Below are 19,262 nucleotides of genomic sequence, written 5' to 3' on the forward strand. Positions count from 1 at the left end.
GCCCACACAGGCACCTTCAGGAGGAGGCCCTGCTAGGGCCGTAACACCCCCTCCCATAAATGCAAACCCATGGTTTGTCAAATTACAATAACCAAAATGATTACGATAACCAAAACAAAACAATTAAGTCCATAACCATTTCATGACGAAATTGCAGGCTTTCCACCTACCAAACCCCATAGCAACGGTTAGGCATTTCCTGCGGAAGCTGCCAATCCCATCTCAGTGGGTTCACAACATTGCCAGAGAGTGGCCCCAGTACCTCGAAACAGTGTCCCATCTGATAGCCAGGGCTTCGAACCATCACCTGTGGAGAACCCAGCAGGCAGCTAGCAGGCTTTACTGAAACACTTTGCAGGCGATTCCTCAAGTCACCGGTACAGGCATGTTTGTTAGCAAGGGGTGCAGGTCTGAGTGGTGGTTTTATACAAGATCTGTCTCCCTGTAAGTCATTTTGAGGAACTGGGACATTGTCAACCAGCAGCACCTCAGGGCTAGTTGACCTCTTACACTGATTACAGGGTGCTACTGAGCCATTGTGCTCCAGGTTTAGCCTTTCAGTAGGCCTGGCAACCTTGTCAGTTTGAGAACCACGACTGACTTTTCTCACAGCAGGCACTTTTGCTTTGAGTGTGCTTTCTGTTTGAGTTTCAGCTTCAAACAGTTGGCAACAAGGTGTCCAGGTTTGTGGCAGAAGAAACAAAGCTTTGTTCTCAGTCTCGAAACCACAACTTTTTCAGCCTCGTTAGCTGGCTCCCTCCTAGCTCTCCAAGATGTATTATGGTGAGAAAGGATGTCACGTTCTATAGCATTTGTTTTATGAGTTAGGGTAAACTCATCTGCCAGCGTGGCAGCCTGCTGTAAAGTGATAGCCCTTTGTTCACTTAAATAAAGAGCAATAGACTCAGGAACAGAGTTTTTAAAGTCCTCCACCAGCATAAGGTCACGTATGGACCCCACATCGTTAACCTGGCTTGCAGAACACCACCTATCAAAGAGCTTTGCCTTCTCCCTGGCAAAGTCACGGTAGGACTGACCCTGTGCCAACTCCAAACCTCTAAAATGCTGCCTATAGGCTTCAGGTAAAAGTTCATGGGCTTGGAGGACAGCACTTTTAAACTTTCCATAAGCTAAGCAGTCATCCATAAGCAGACTGGAACAAGCTTTTTGAGCCTTACCTGTCAACTTACACAGCAACATCACCCCCCACACATCTTGAGGCCACTGCAGTGCAGTTGCTATGCGTTCGAACGCAATAAAGAAGCTATGAACACTGGACTCACAGAAAACTGGAACCAGATGGATGTTATTGCTCACAAACGAGCCTCTGGACACCTGTTCACCAACAGATGTAGGCCCAGTGCTCGTTAGCTCCAGCTGATTCAACTGGAACGCCATTTCAGCCTGAAGAAAACCACCACACACCTGTGCCAATTCTCTCACAGGCTAGCCAACAAATAATGGTAACCGAACAACTTACTCTTCTTGACCAACTTACCTTTTGCCACACACACACACACTTTAACAAATACAACTTACCCAGTTCCTAAGCACAGCAACCTTTACCTACCTATCTTCCGGAGCGTGCTGGGCTCGAGGCAACTTTAAAGGCAAAACTTCAGCGACCGGAGCCCTGAATTGCCTACCCCCAACAGGGAACTAATCCCCACCCAGGATTACTCCAAAAATAAGAAAGGCAAAACAACAAAAGAGTGCCCGAAGGAAGAACTTAATAAGCTCAGCTGGACACTCACCTAACTTAACTGGGAAGTTGAATCTCTAAAGGTGAACAAAGCAAGATAATCAAAAACCAATTCCAACTCAAAACTCCCTTTTCAACAATCCCGGACGAGCCCCCACTTGTTACGTTCCCCTGAGGGGTCTAGGCGGTGAGGGGGGAGTAACAAAAAGTGTCCAGGTCAGAAAAAGGAATCAAGGAGGCAAAAGGGTTAAATCAAAGAGTTTTATTAAAGTAGCTCAACTAAAAGAGACGGACAAGCCGCTATCACCATTTAAGAAAACAAACAAAACTCAGGCGTGGTCAATAAAGTAAAACGTAAGCCAAAAAGAAAGAGAGCAGCTCACTAGCTGCAAACCACAATAACACAGCTCACTAGCTATAACCACTCACAAACACACTCAGCTCACTAGCTGTAACCGCACTCAGGCCCAGAGCTCACCTTTCCCTGGGCTTAAATACTTTTAATTACTGATGTGAGTCAGCTGTGTAACAGGGAAAGGTGGCACCTCAGGCAGAAGAGGTGGTGGGACACGCTCACACAGGCACCTTCAGGAGGAGGCCCTGCTAGGGCCGTAACACTTGCCATCACCAGTGTGTGAATGTGTGTGTGGATGGGTGGATGACTGGATATGTAAAGCGCTTTGGGGTCCTTAGGGACTAGTAAAGCGCTATATAAATACAGGCCATTTACCATTTACCAATAAGAAAGAAAAGTATGTCTTTGTGCCCCCTTTTCCCTGTTAATGCCCTATCGGCCCCCATGGCTAAACTTTGCTAGATCCGCCCCTGCACAGTTACCAGCCGTCAGCTACGTAGGAAAAGATCCTCGAGTAGAAAGTAATATTAAATAAATTCTAACAACAGCTTATCAAGCTTAAACGTGCTGCTGTTGTTTATCCGCTGGTTTCCTCTTTCTGGTGCAAAGTGGGCCAAAAACAAACAAGAGAGACGGACTCGCGACAGAAAAGCCGATCAGCTGATCATTAAGCAGTTTCATGATTGAAGTAGCAACAAGAAGAGGCAGTCGCTTGTTAAGCTTAACGCAGGAATGCTTTACAAACATTCAGAGATGGACTTACACACTTGCTTTACTTCTCTCGGGAATAACTTTGTCGGAGATGAAATGCCAGGTTGCTAGCAAAGCTCCAAATGCTATCCAGACCACCGACAGGTCCCGCATGCCACAGCCGCTCTATCACGTGATGCATACTGCTCCGACGTGCTAACGTTCTGAGGTGAGTTACGGCGTGTTGCAAGTTTTGTGAGGTGCTTTCGTGATATTTAATGGATCGGATTACATTTTTTATTTTTCTCCGATATCCGATCCAGTAATTTAGGTCAGTATCGGACCGATACCGATACGTAATATCGGATCGGTCCATCTCTAGTAGTGACAGGAATATTCCCAAAGCTACAGTCAATTCTGCTACTGTTGTTTCTGCCACAATGGAGGACTGTTCCCATTCATCACGGTCTGTCGATGTACGTTTCAGACAACTAAAAATAAACATTTCCAATCTCTCGGTAATCAGGAACGTGATGTAGGTACACAGTGTAGAAAAGACACAAGGAGCACTGAACTAACACCGAAAATTACAAAAGACTGGCAGTCTCATTACCAAAGCAAACCACATTAGATACCCTTTGGAAGCCTGATACAGATGCTGCACTGTGTGGCCCTCTCGCTCTCAATAAGCCTTTCTATCCATCTTTCTTGCTGTTGATATGTCTCTTGCTTTCTTCGTCTGCCCTTTTGTTGCTATCGTTCTTTATACCCTTCCTCACTCTTTGTCCCTTTGCCTTTTGTAACTCTGTGTTTATTTTTCAGTCAACAGAGAGACTCTCTCTTTTCTGACCAGAAAGATATATTCAAATGGAAGTTGAAGAACAGAATGATGCATTATTCAAAACCCTTCACAGGAATAAGGGAACAATGATAGGCAAATTCCTATTAAAGTAGGCGATATCCTGGCAGGACAAAACCAAAGACCAAAGTAAAAAAAAAAGTAAGCAGCAGTACAACTCCAGAGGGGTGTTTATGTGCAAAAGAGACTGAGTCATTTTTGTCAGCAAGCCATCTCTTTTTAATTCCCAGTCATTAGAAGATTTAAGCTACCACAAGTCGTGCATATCAAGATGACAATGATAATCTTTCAAATCCACCATACAATATAGTGTGCACTGTGCACTAAGTCATGTGAAAAATCAAGAAACTGAATCCAGGACAGTGCCAACTTGGCGTAGAACACGTGGAGCCTTCTGGGTAAAAACATGACCACCAAATCCACCAGTCCTCCTTCAACAATGTACTGCAGGACTATACTGGTTGTTCTCTTACTTTACACCTTAGCTTTTTTACAGCTTACCATCACAGACTGATAGATTGACGCAACACTGTCAGAGTTGCAGGCTCGATTACTGTTGGTTGGTGTGGCGATCATCAGAGAAACAATAGCTATACTGGTGTGCATTTTAAAAAATTAGAATACCTACTAGCACTATGGGGGCCATGCAGCGTCTAATCAAGTAGTCACACACAAACACCAGATAGCATTTTACACTTTCATTAGTGCTAAACTGTAAGAGGGTTCTTAAAGTTTTGATGGCTGGCTGCTTTGGGAACAGTTGGTGACTGCCTGGCAACCACCGGTCACCAAGGAAAAACGAGTATTCCCCCAGTGAGTGGTTGCTCAATCCCCATGCACACATGCCTAGAGCTTGGTCACTGACCCCCTGATAAACACTGTTTGCTAAGGAAAAGTGCATATTTCTCAACAGGCTAATGAGTGAATGCTTGCTGGCACTTGTTGGAATTGGTCACAGAGAGGTATGCAGTGCTGCAGCTTCATTGTGGTTTGCATCACACTTCGTGGCTTGGTAGTTAGTTTACAGTTCAATTTTCTTATATACAGTAGTGCCAATTCACAGCACCAGTTGCTTTAAGGCGCTTTATACTGTAGGCCAAGAAACCCCAACAATCACATGACCCTTTATGAGTGAGCACTTGGCAACAATGGGAAGGAAAAACACCTTTTTAACAGGAAGAAATCTCCAGCAGATTCAGGCTCAGGGAGGGGCAGCCTGTCTCTGCTGTAGCAATATGCTAGCAGCTGACGCAATCGAGGGGAGATTTTTGGTGTAGCAACTTCTCTGTGACCAGTTTTTAAGCAATAGCCATTAACTTCTCACGTTTTTCTCCATCAACCAGGGGATAACCAATGTTACCAGGGGGGTAGGCCTTTTAACAGATGAGTTGTTTTAAATGTGTTTGTATCAGCTGAATTCATCAGTGTCAAAAACAAAAACATAATGTGAAGCACAACATTGTTTTCTCATGCTCACATGAAAATGATACACCTGGTCTATGGACTGTACTTTGTGAATCCTGGTATTAGAGGACTCAGTCAGTTTGCTGATCTATATAGTTTGTAAATAATGATGTAATTTTGCCAACTGTAAGAAGTTAAACAGCCAGGGGTTATGCCTACAACTTTATTTTGTATTTTAATGCTTACTTTGCACTCCTTTGTACTTGACATGCTGTCATCTCAACTTGCAATGCCAGCAGAATTCATTAATGGATAATTAAAGTAGTTATTGAACTGTGGCATCACCTAACATTTAGTTACTAAAAATATTGAAAGAGACTGCTGATATATTGTGGCACCCCTTCTGACCTTCTGACATGGTGATCTGTTTAGAATCACAGGGAGGCAAGTCTTGTGATTTTATCCAATGAGAACAAACAGTTTGCCAATAGCTTTTGGCTATCTCAATGTGCAAGTAAGCACGCTGTTTCCCCTTGCTTGATCGATGCTTCTCGATTAGGCTTCCGGGGCCAAAAGAAATGCAGCAACTTTCCTATTCCTCAGATACACAAGCCCATTCTCATTTAATCTACAGAAAAAATGCATGCACAGACACATTTGCATACCTCTTCCTCCGCACACATACCCGCAAACAGATAAACCGATGTCACAGACAAGCCCACTGACGTCATTCGTCCCCTGGTATTTAGCACAAACGTCAGATAGTGTAGAGTCCTGCTAAAAATCAATGAGCATTTGCAACAATCAATAGCTGGGTTCCTATGAGAAGTAATTAGAAAGGCAAACATGCAGTGCTGCCTTCCTGCTCACCCCCACTGTAGGCTCAAAACAGAGTTTTACAAAACAGTGATACTCGAACAAGTAAAATACACAGATTAAAGCATGAGTAACACACTGGTCCTCATCCAGTATGAAAATTGGTTTAAATTAAAGACTAGTTATCATAAAGAAAAGGTTGAGTTTTTATGAACCTATTTGTTCATCTACAACAGCCTTTGGCTAAAAAACTTCAGTGTATTTAAGTACGTCTATTAGAATAAGTGACAAAATCACATAATAACTGAGTCTGACCGTGATGCCCAGCAGCTATTCACTTCACTGCTTTGAAAAGGATGTCATGACTGAAATCCTCTATCGAGTTCCTTTTGTACAAAATCTTACTTACAAAGGCTTTCATGTTACATGTCAAAGATTATATGTCCTTGAATGACCGCTCTGGTACTAATAAGATGTTAATTCCATACACCTGGCATGAGATCGTATTGACAGGTGTTAGAATGATCTTACCTGAAGTGCTTTATTACTGTGCCTTATATTAATCTCATATTAATCAAAACTGCCCATATAATCATATAGAGTAGTGTTAAGTGGACACAGGCCTGAATAATAAAGGCATTAGAATAGGTGTCCTCCAGTCGTAGACTCTCGCCCATGTTTGCCTGTAGAGCAGTAGATAAGAGGGAACCATCTTATCTAAGTTACTGAAATGCTGTTGTTTAGACTAGAATAGGGTGCGCGGTAATAAAACTGTCAGGTGCCCGTCACCATATTGAGATCTGCGGCAACGTGTCTTGCAGGACGCATCTCCCTTCTAGAAGTATTGTCAAAGTGAAAATAAAGTGTTAAATGGTCTACTGAGCAGTGTTTTGTCTTCCATCGGATGCCTCTGAGGAATCAAAAGAACTCAGTGTGACTTAAGGATTATATATATACATATATACATACATATATATACATACATATATACATATATATATATACATACATATATACATATATATATATACATACATATATATACATACATATATACATATATATATATATATATACATACATACATACATATATATATATACATACATATATATACATACATATATATATATACATACATATATATACATACATACATACATACATACATACATACATATACATACATATATACATACATACATATATATAATATACATACATATATATATATACATATGTCAACGGCATATGTAGGTCAACGGCTTGTCATTCCTAGTATCAGTAGTGTACTAATTCAGCAATGCAAGATTTCAATTATGGGCAGGTTCAACTCTAACCAATTTCTTTTCTTTTTTTTAACAATATGGTCAACTGACCTTTTAAATAAGCTATGAGGAAAGCTACAATGGTTTATTTAAGAGGGTAAAAGTTTGCTTCTGTGAAGCTTGAACAAAGGGATGATGGCAACAAGGTGTAGGCGAGGCTAGAGGAGGTGAAGGATGAGATGTCTCCTGCTGCCGAAGCTGCTGATGAGTCAGGACATGAGAGCTCCCACTGCCTCATCTACAAGCTCAAGTTGGTTAAGAAGAGGCTCTTCAGCTACCAGTTAGCTAGCTTTATGGTTCTCAAACATTTTTCTTAGTTTGTATCAATATCAAACATTTTTCTCACCATTATTGCTTATAATAATGGTGTTAAAAGGTGCCTTTACTAAGGGCCGCAGTGGTAAATAATAATAGCATTGTGCAAAAGTCTTAAACCACCCCTCATTTCTTTTTTAACTCATCTCTGAAACATGTGCAAACATTAATAAAAACATAGTATATAATGCAAACATTTATTTGCATTATTCTAATAGAAAAAAGTTTTTTAGCCTCTATAACATTTAGTTAAAAAAAAAATCTTTGAGTAACATTAAGAGCACGAAACTGTCTGCACATCAAAATGAAACTTGAAACTCACCCGATAACGGGTAATAGCTCCTTTACTTTGAGATGGGGTTCAAAGAAACTAAGTCTATTGTGCTACATTGTGTGAAACCTCTGATCCCGGAGTATCACTCCATAGCTCTGCAGGTATGTGGATTCCGGCATCAAAATGACGATGCACATTACATCCTCTGAAGGCAGAAATTGTCTCGTGGCAAATGGATACATCAGCCTCTTTTTACACTTTATAAAGATACATGCTTTTTTTCACACCCCAGTGGAAATTCTCTCCCTTCAGCATCAACTTTTCATCTTCTTGAAACTTGTTTTAATATGCATGTTCTTTTAAAGCTGCAAAACACGCCTGTCTATTCAGGTGGAGTGCTACTTGGAGTGTTCGGGGGGCGAGCTGTGCAGATCACAGCCACAACCGGGTGAGACGAACTTTAATAAGAATGTAAAATGATCTGTGAGTTAGATTAAAACCTTGGATTATGGATTTTGGCTCAGGACTTTGACACACGATGTACAAAACGCATATTAAAAGCATAACTTCTGATTATTGCTGTGTGGGAAAACTGGCTAAGCCATGTTTGTAATATATAGATAAATAGCACTTCTCCATAGAGTAATCAAATGAGAGATTTGTCTCATTTTAGTTGGCAAACACTGATTGCTTCCTTTTCACTGTATTCCTTCTGCTGACTGACGATGAGGAGAGGATAATATGAAAACAGCAAAAAGAATGAGAAGCATAACAGACAGATGACAGGACAGTATCATATAGATAGACAAGGCACAAATATAATACAGTTTGTCACAGTTGAAAAAGGAGCCTTTATCACATAATAGAAATAGACGCTATCAGAGCAGGGTTGGCCAATTTTCAAAATTGAAGTTTTACCAACATATAATCTACCATATGACTCCTTCATCAACACCAAGACCCTTTTCCTTCAAGATTTTACTCCTGCTGCTGAAAAAGAAATAATAAATAAAATAAATAAATAACAAAGCTGAATGAGAAAATTGCAGTCATATTGTGAAAGGCAGCCTACTCACCTGACTGAAACCTTTTGCAAGACTGCAGTGCCTCACAGCTTGTTTTCATTTTACACTGAAATATCATAATAATACTGCAATTATCAGATGGAACTCTAAAGATTTTTTGACTGGGCTGAGCCCCCAACGGATCCTAACAACACCTCTTGCTCTTGATGCATGTGTTGTATTAGTGGCTGTGATGCCGGTGTTTATGAGGCATCGCTGCGGGGTGGGTGTTTACGTGGCAGGGAGGGACACTCTGCAGTATACCCAGTACAGTAAACTGTCGTGTTTTCACAAATACCAATGTGAAGTAGCTTCATTTTGGCAATGCTGAGAGGAAAGGTCATTCTTCACTTTTTAGCTTTTATTTCTCAAAATAGTGAATCATGTTTTCATCTGCCGGTTATACCCTGCATTAACAGTATCATATATTGTTGTTTGCTAGACAAATGACAAACTGAGTTCACATTTTTATGCCCAAATTTGAGCCGGCACACTTGAGTTCAGATAAATTAATCAAGTATAACATTTAACCACTGGAAGTAATTTTTCTGTTCAGGAATGTAAGTTAACGACTGTATAATAATAATAATACAATAATAATTCATGTATAAATACATTTTTGCATTAAAAATATCATTCTGATTGAAGATTAAGGAGCCTGCACACACTGGTGGATCAGCAATTATTAAAAAATATTTTGGTAATTATCAATACTGTTAATTTAGAGTAGCTGTGGCATAAACATTAGACTGGGTGGTGCTTGAATAAATTTGTTAAGCACTGTTGTGCTATTGTCCTATTGTACTATGTTCATCATGTTGCTGCACACCTTGCTGTAGCCGGCCAGAGAGTGACGTATACAGCACACAACTTTTGGAAAACCCTCCAAAGTTTGCACCTCGGTTTTCATTGCATTTGTGAATGCATTTTATATATTTTAAGTCGTTTTACATAAGCAGTAGAGGAAAAAAACAACAACAGACACACAAACACATGCCGTAGAATTCGTTTGAAGTTCCAACTCACCTGGAAAGCACAAACTGGACTTGATTGTTTTAGTGTTGGTCCCTGGGATGATGCTGTCAAGAGAAAAAGAGAGAGGTTGTAAATTACTTAAACATACCATAAAATACATATATTTTTTTATTTTTGTCCCTTCTTTGGTATTCTTCAAATCCATTCGATCTGGCAATTATAGAAGCATACAGATTTCCTCTCCTCAGTGAGCCCGCTATCTATTGTTAAAAGTCTATTTATGTCAAAATGTTCGACAGAAGAAAACAACAGAATAAAGGACCAAAGATCTAGAGCAGGGGTCTCCAACTCCAGGCCTCGAGGGCCGGTGTCCTGCAGGTTTTAAATATCACCCTGGGTCAACACACCTGAATCAAATGATTAGTTCATTACCAGGCCTCTGGAGAACTACAAGACATGTTGAGGAGGTAATTTAGCCATTTGAATCAGCTGTGTTGGATCAAGGACGCATCTAAAACCTGCAGGACACCGGCCCTCGAGGCCTGGAGTTGGAGACCCCTGATCTAGAGTTTGAGATCTAACTGAAATGAATTGGGATTTATTGTCCATCTCCATTTTTTAATAAATAGGTCGGCTTATACTTCAAGAGTCTGTGATTTGTCTTTATACATCGTGTAATGTCCACACGGTGCCTGGTCAGTGTGTACTGTGTAAGAATACTACAGCATTACCTGCTTATATGAAACAAGATGGAACAAAAACAGCATGGTCAAGAGTTAATTAGAATTTTTAATAGTTCTGAGAGACAGTAAAAGTTTTACACTTGAGAGACGAGACAGCACTTGATGCTCGCTCTTAACACACTTAGTGGATGCAGGTATTGTTTACGTACGTGTGCCTGGTGAAGTACAACAGGATGTAACCTTTCCTGTTGCATAAGGCACTCGTCTCATGAGCTCCTCTCATGATACTAATTATCCTGCCATATTGTTCCAAGCACTTAGACTAACAATCAGTTTTTGGTCAAGTTCAAGTGTTTATTAAATATAGAGTTAAGGTGCTTTTGTGTGCACTTACAGAGGCATGCACATAAAAACATACACACACATGCACAGCTGCTATCCAACCCCCCGAGGGGTTTCAGCTGAACCAGAGGTCACTCTGCAAAGCTCCATACTCCCATTCAATCTGTCTCAATGCACACAAATAAACATGAAAATTGAACAGTCACAAGGACAGAGAGAAAATGGCACAAATGCAGATACTTTGGTGAAATAAACTAATAATTTACACTGATGTTAGAAAGATGAAATTTGTCTAAGCTCAGTGCTGAGCTAACACGCTTAAAGACTTGGGGCGGGGAAAAATATAATATACAGATACATTTCAATTGGAAATAACTGGCTCCAAATTAGAAAATAAATATCAAGGCAGCACACAAAGTGTTCCATATTGAGCATATTTGATTTTTCTAACACTCTCAACAGAAGCTGGGCAGGCAAGGCGGTGACGAAAAATAAAAATGATTTAAAACGAGTCAAAGTTGTGGAGACGGGCTCTGATTGTTTTCGAAAATCACGGTGTTTCAGAGTTTGTCCCGCTCTCATCTCCCTCACTGAATGACACCTCGCATTTTACCTTCTGACGAGGACAAAAAGGTAATGTTAATTCAATTAAACTCAACTGAAAAAATAATAGGATCACTTGCAATGACTTAAGCTTAAAAGGAGCTAGACTATTTTTGGATACTGGCTCCGTTTTCATTCATTTTGAGTCCAAGTGTTGTACCTAATCATTTTCAGAGAAATGTTTTGTTTGTTTGTTTTTTTGTTAGGTCTCTTAACGATGACCTTTGATTTATTCAAGCACAGAAAAGGCATCGACCTTAAGAAATGAACCAGTGTCGTGTCTTAGCAAGGAACCAAATTTAAAGTGTCTTTAGGCACTTTGTCACTAACAGCCTGTTTCAAAAACACATCATTTGTTCCCATTTCTTTAGTTCGTTCTACAAAAAATACCATCGATAACACAGTTTGACTGACACATAATAGTATTTTTGCACTAACAAAGATCTCAGTGAAAGTGTGGCTGTAAAAAAGCTTTCTAAAGGAAGGAAAACACGGAGAAAAGGCTAAAGTATGACAAATTACACGAGTACTTGACTGAAAATTAGTGGCAACAGGTCTTGTGAAGAATCAAAATTTGACATTTTTGGCTCAAAACAGAGTACCATCAGATTTAATCCACCATGCAATACCACCTGGAAAGCATCTGATTGGCCTAATTTTTCAGAGTGACAATGCTCCCAAAACAGCATGGAAAGAAGGTTATATTCCAGCTATGATCCAACCTTAAACTACATCGGGGTGCATCTGCTCTTCCAAATGTTCTGAGTCCAGCAAACCATTTACAGGAAGTGATTTTATTTTGTTTAGGTAAAGAACCCTTAAAATATCTCAGGGAGACATAAATAAGGACATATGCAGATGGTGAATATAAATTATAAATTCACTTGCGCTCAGAGTGTAGGAGAGGGGGGATATCTGACACATATCCAGCTACATCTGCTGCTGCAGCTGACTGAGCCTTTGGTGAGAAAACGAGGCAATGTGTGCGTGTGTGTGTGTGTACTCATGTTGTGAAGAAATAGATTTGTTTACAAATTTCCATAGTGGTGGTCCACAAAAGCAATTCTCCGCAGAGAATCGGTAGTTTTTGTTAATAGTAATGTTTGATTTGGGTTTGTGGTCAGGTTAGACTCAGGTTAAGGCAAGCAGCAGCCATAGTTAATATTACTGTAGGCCAGTGAGAAGTTAATGTAAGTCAGTGTAATGTCTCCTCAAGTGATGGAAATAATTCTGTGAGTGTGTGTGTGCTGTCACTTTATCACTTCATTAATTCCTGGGGACATCCAACAGCTTGAGGGAGCAAGTGACAGAACAAGAAAGGAAGACGAGAGAAGCGTGTGGGAGGTGAGACAAAGGCAAAAAAAAAAAAAAAAATCGCAGTGGTAAAGCGGGGAAGATGATTGGCTGATTTTCACACCAGCTAAGTCCCTGAAAACAGAAAAACACAGTGATATGCTGGAACCAAGAGAATCCTTTGGCTCCTCACCAGGACTGAAATCTGGCACTGGAAGTAGACAGCAGCTGCTACATGCACTACACTTAACACATCTTTGTCAGTACAGTATACACACTGAAGAAGAAAACTTATGAATTTTGCAATCACTTACTCAAACAGAAACCCATTACCACAGTGAGTGCACTAACACCATTCTGCGTACCTCTTGCACTGTTCCTTATTTTCTGTCCACAATGGTGAATGCTCATATTGGTCTTATTAAAAATCCTAAAAATGTTAGAAACAGTAATAAAATGTCTACTTCACCGGGTCACAAAGCTCAGATCATCTCAAGTTGGTTGGTCTCAGTCCAAGAAAGCACCACGATGTAGTAGAACAGGAAATTTGCACTATGGATGTGTAGCTGATAAATTTGCACGAAGAATCAAAGACGTTCCGAAAGCAAACGGAGGACCAACCCGGTACTAGCAAGGTATAACTAAAGAAGTGCCAATGATTGTACATTCAATCTCCATCAGAATTAGTTATTATCCTTTCAAGGGAGATATAGGCCCACAAATTACTCTTTTTCTTTTTAGACATAATACTAATACTCACTGCACACCCATCAGCTGTACAATTTATTGTCTAACAATATAATAACTCTGTGCCCTTGACAAGTAGCTGAAAAGTTAAAAGCAATTTAAGAATCACTTATTTTGGGCATATTTTCAGTTGTTTCATTTAAAATACTCTGATGGCTGATAAATTCATAAATCACTCCTCTTTTTTTAATGGGAAAATAAAAAGCCTGACAGCAACCCTTTCCTCTGTGTTTCTGTTGCATTTTTAAACCTTCCTCATCTTTCTTAGTCATTATTTCATCCACCCTGTTCCTTTTTCCCCTTCTCACTAAGGTGACATAGTGCAGTCGAAATGTCACAGGAGCTAAAAGTATTGCACTATGAATATTTCCCCGGCCGGCTCCAGACCTTCTGTCAGGCGACAAACTTCTCGGCTATTTGTCCTCATTATAGAACAGCCTCCGACTGCCCACCTTAATTCCCTTTCCCGTTCCTCAAGGGGCTCTTTTCCACCCCTGCTTGGCATGAGTCATTTTTACGACCACCATTTTGGCTCCCATCGGCCCTCGCCATCTACAGTTAAACCCAGCTTGGCGAGTAAATCTGCAGCTTTAATTAAAATAGCTTCTTTTGTAGCACTTTCCATCCCTCTGTCCTCTTATCCCTGGTGACATAATGGTGCTGGGAACTTCCCTCTACAGAGCTGATTCAGAAGAACTAGCACTTGAAATAATGGAGGTGTGCTGCTTTATGATGAGTTAGCGAGATGAGTGAGCAGTATCTCATTTTATCTCCTCATCTTCTTCCTTTGACCTGACTTTCTGAGCAAAGGAAAATTAGAAAGGTCAGGAGCAGAGGCTACATCGATAAGAAGAGTCAAGATAATAGAAATGTGAAATATGCAACAGAAATCAATGAGGCAAAATCAGCATGGGGTACTTTTTCAATCAGAACAAGCTTTCCGTGCCTTCAAGGTCAGTCTTTCTTGAGGAAACAACGATTTTTGAAGCCAAATCAATGAGACTCATTCAAGCCGTTTTCCCACAATATTGTTGAGGGACTGACTTTGTTGCCATTGATTAGCTAATTTATCGCCTGAATCTATTGTGGGCTCACAATAAATGCAGATCCGCTCACAAGAGTAGCAAAGTGTTTTACAAATATGCTGGAAGAGCTTACAGCTGTAACTTCGCTGTGAGAACAAGAGTAACTACACAAAAGCATTGTGTAGTAATGACCACAGTGGAGCTGCAGGTCAGTGGAGATGCACACTGGCCCAAAAAGGCATTTCCTCAACACAAAATTATTGCAAAAAAAATGACAAATACATTTTCATGAACACTTCAAAGACCCTGAAATGACTCCCATTATCGCGATTTGATCCACAGTGTTCATCCAAACCTGAAGTCTCAGCTCCATCAGTGACTCATCAAGTCATTCGGGATATGTGTGTATATTAGGGGTGGGGGAAAAAATCGATACTGTGTAGTATCGTGATATTTTGTTTGCTAATAATATATCGATACAGGGACAGCAAAAATCGATATTTTGTTACAAAAAGGTTTTTGTGCTCTGACTTCAGAGCATGTTGATCCTTTTTCTGAGCAAGAATCCTGACATTCCTTCACTGTCCAAATGTGTTTAACTTTTTTTTGGCAGCAATAAACATGACAGTTTACTTATTTCAATTTAAGACATGTTTTATTTTAATTAAGTTTAAAACTTTTTTATTTAATGTAAAATTATATTTTGTTTTAATTTACTTTCAAATTCTTCAGTTGCTGAAGGGGCTGCATAGTTTTCACAAATTGCATAGTTCAGAATAGCTATAATTGTACCAGATGGTTGCGTTCAGTTAAGTTGGACTAGACTGTAATACAAACCGTTCAGTTTGTCAACAATATAACTGACTGAAATGAGAGAAAGACTGAGTGCGAGACTTTGATATTAGATAAAATGAATATTGATAAAGTTTACCTTTATGTACAGAATCTGAATATCGCAAAATATTTTACAAAATTGCAATAATATCATATCGTGCGTTAAGTATTGTGATAACATCGTATCGTGGGATGTATGGTGATTCCCACCTCTAGTGTATATGTGTTCTAAACACGGATGTCGAGAAAACCTGCAGTAATGAGGTTTTTGTCATATGTGCCCACCACACATCCTACAAGTCCTATTGCACAAGTCCATTTACCATCCCACATTCTCTCCTTATCTTCTCCTTTTTTCACTTTTTTCCATGTTGCTCATCTTCTTTTCCTATTTTTCGCTCATCTTTCTTCCACTCATAAAGCAAGCTCTAGATGCACTAATAACATAACCCTCCCTGCGTCTTCTTTACTCTCTCTCTCTTATTTCCTCTCCTTTCTTATCTTCACCCCTGAAGGGGATGTCTGTCTCCTAACCAGCTGAAGCAATGCTTCCGCTGGTCTGCGCCTGGCCCCTATTACCAGAGCATGACAAGGAGCTGCAGTGTCGACTTGTCAGCCTAATAAACATCCTTTATGGCACCCGCCTGGGTGTGTTTTGAGGGGAGTCAGCCAGCCACCAAGCAGTGGACCATTGATTTTATGGATGGCACACAGTGCTTACACTTCCACCCGTCTATTATGCAGTGGACAGGCTGCAATTGTTTTGCCATGCACAGCCATACTTATGACACTCATACTGCCAGAGGCTTTCTATTTAGTTTCAGACATGGTTATTGAGCAAGAGGCAGAAGAGAAAGACAGAATTAAAGAAACCAACACAGGTCAAGTATGGCAGGACTCAGGGCAGATGTACATTTAATCACAGGCTGCTTTATCACACCTTTTGCACAAGACCTTCTATACCCTTTGCGCAGCAGGTCAAGGTCAATAAAGCTTTTATATTTTCTCTTTGTCTCCAACTTCTTTTCTTCTTTTCCATAGCACGGCAAAGGTTAGAAGTCGCTCAGCTGCTGAACAAGCTATTCAGCTAATTTCCTCCTCGGCCAGCCCGAGTATCTGACAGCATTAACTGTCCCAGGTGCAAATTCACTGGAACAAAAAGGAAAAGTAAAAAAACAAAACCTAAACAACAGAACAGCACCTCTCTGAATAAGCTGTGAGTTCAGTACCACGGACAGCAACTTTTCTTGCCCACCAATTAAGTAGCAGAAGTGAAGGCAGTGAGCCGAAAGCAAAATGCGTCTCTTTAACCTTTGTCCTCTAGCACGTTATAAATATTCAGAGCATTCGGATATGTCATCTTAGCAAGCAAGCAGCGTAGGCTAAAAGCTCATTAATATCAAACGTAGCCATGGAAAAATGATAAAATATTAATCGAATGCTTGACATAGAATAAGTATTCGGTTTTGTTTTGAATGATTTAGTGGTTGTTTCCCGTTTATAGATTACATGTCAAGTCTTTTTTTTAATTGTTATTGCTTTTGATAATATGTAAAGTCCCTTGCTTTTCTGAATGTTAATAAAGCCAGTTTACTGACCCGTGATCACTGACAAACAGGTCAGTTGGTCACCTGAATGATAAATAATTTAATTCTACCTTAAAGACACACAAGTGATATATACAGATACAAGAGCTAAGGATCAAGGAAAGCACTTAGTGTAATCGTGAGCCTATCTTGCACAAGTGGGGGAAGGTCAAATTCAGACTAATGCACCTTTGATTGTATTTGCTATTTGTTGAACTGGTCGTGTGTCATGATACAATGAAATAAGCAATGCCGAGGAAGAAACAACCTTAGAGAGCTTTGAGAAGCAACAGCACTAAGGCAGGAAAAGCTGCCAACCCGTAAAGCTGTCATAGCGACCTTCACTTACCCCTAGTATTGATGGTCCAATCATACAGAGAATATGAATAAGTACCTTCAGGGATTACTTAAAATGAGGCATATTTCTTGGATATGTCTAAAGAAAGAAGAATAAATCATGCGGTGGCTTTACGGCATCGCCCAGAGAGCTGAAGAAGATGAATTTCAAAAACATGTTTTCCTCACTCTTTCCAGCTGTTGTGCTCAGAATAGTGATAATGACACTTTACTGATTAAACAAACATTTTACAAACACTTTAAGAGAATACATTTTGACTGTACACATTTTTTTCTTATTTGCTGACAAACAAGGGAAGTCCTATTATTTGTTACATTACAGCATTTCAACTACTAGTGGCATAATACTGTTTGGCCTGTGCATACTGGTGGGAAACTGGTATACTTAACTATACTGAGAAAAATCAGGAGAGTGTAGATGTTAAAATGTTTAATTTTAGCCTGTTGCTAAGTGGTTGCTAGGCAACCTGATGGCATCAAGCACAGTTCAAAATTTGTGGATATAAATGAGCTGTTAGTGTCATTGAATTTAAAATGATAGGATGTCTTTTTAAGGTGGTGCATAAATGCTAAAAATGTGTCACTTTAGCCTGTTGCTAAGTGGCTGCTAGGCAACATCATCACATTATAAGAACCTTTGGATTTGGATAAGAACCTTCAGTGGCCTAAGATGTACTGGTGTGCCATGTTTGGTCTAACAAACAAATAAACAAACACAGGCTGGCAGACAAAGGTTTCTTGCAGTATAATATTAAGATAGATATTATCTCCAGCAAATGTGCTGCTACGAATCTTGGAAAAAACAAAATAATGCCAACACTTCTCAATTGTGGGATCCCTGAGTGAGGTTCAGACCCCAGATAAACTGAATATAGTCCAACATTTTACTATAGATGTTTTAAGTGTGTAAGAAATTGTGAAATATACCATGCATGTTGTTTTTATTAAAAATAATCTATTAATCTAATAAGATCTACTTTTAAAATATTTTATTTTTATTAAAAAAAATTTTTTAAGTTGTTCTACCTTTAAAAACAAAGTAGCAGAAAATAAAGACACTGTGTTAAATATCATAAAGGGCTATTATGCTGCTCTATCTACTTTCTGACATTTCGCTGACGCCTGTTTCGTTGTCGTCTTATACACCATGTGCCCTGCTAACTGAAACCTGCATTTATTCACATATTTTGTTTTCATTTTTTAAGCTCTACTGGTTATTTGATTAAAATAAACTATTGATGTAAAAGAAAGTGCAGCTGTAGTCTATTGGATTTTCTCATTAAAAACATTTGTTTTTAACTATAATGGTCAAAATGTAGTAATAAGCATATCTTTTTTTTCTCTTTCGTTTATTTTTTTAAGCCAGGAAGTCATGCTGCATTAGACTGTCTGCCCACCAGTGTAGGAAAGCATTACAGCCAGTGGCTCTGCTCTCTCTCCCTCTTTGTTCAGCTTTTCTATTCATCTTCTTTAGCTTTCCCCACTATAAATAGAAGGAAGTGTCCATTACTGTTGCTGGACTCCTAAAAGACCCCGTTGTACTTTCCAATCTCTCTGTGCCCGGTTGTAACTCTGCTTTCAGACGCTGGACGTACCAAACACAGTGGAGCATTCTACCTTTTCTTGTTGGCTAAAGTTATCCGATGAAGAGCATGTTTAAGGTTTTAATTTTAACACCTGATAAATAATCATAGGCTATAGTTAAACTGTAAAACTTTCAAAATATGTTTCACTGATACTGTGCTTTATATCTTGTGTGTAAACATAATAACTGAGACATTTGTTTGGATTTTATAGCCTTTCTGGAGGTGGAAGACTGATTTTTCTTTTATTTATAGAGGCATTATTATAAAGACAAGCTGGCGCAGTATACCTAAAAACCATCTGATTCATCTCTGACACAAAAAGGATCTCTTTATGACTCAGAAAATGAGCTTTGATTTTCTAATATTAAAGAAAAGATCAGACCATGACAGCAATGGCCTTACATTAGTGCTCCAAAAAAAAAAA

At 39.5% G+C, this 19,262-nt stretch overlaps 1 protein-coding gene across 3 annotated transcripts in view; it reads right to left on the reverse strand.

Moving 5' to 3' along the window:
* tnr (tenascin R (restrictin, janusin)) overlaps positions 1-19,262 on the reverse strand; it is a 198,729-nt gene that overhangs the window by 125,830 nt on the left and 53,637 nt on the right. For all 3 annotated transcript variants that reach the window (XM_005721309.1, XM_013912896.1, XM_013912893.1), the window contains exon 2: positions 9,834-9,886. The gene's annotated coding sequence lies outside the window, so the exon portion shown is untranslated. The remainder of the gene's footprint in view (positions 1-9,833; positions 9,887-19,262) is intronic.

Source organism: Pundamilia nyererei, unplaced genomic scaffold (genome assembly GCF_000239375.1).
Source record: "Pundamilia nyererei isolate P.nyererei 1_Seehausen unplaced genomic scaffold, PunNye1.0 scaffold00004, whole genome shotgun sequence".
NCBI lineage: Eukaryota > Metazoa > Chordata > Actinopteri > Cichliformes > Cichlidae > Pundamilia > Pundamilia nyererei.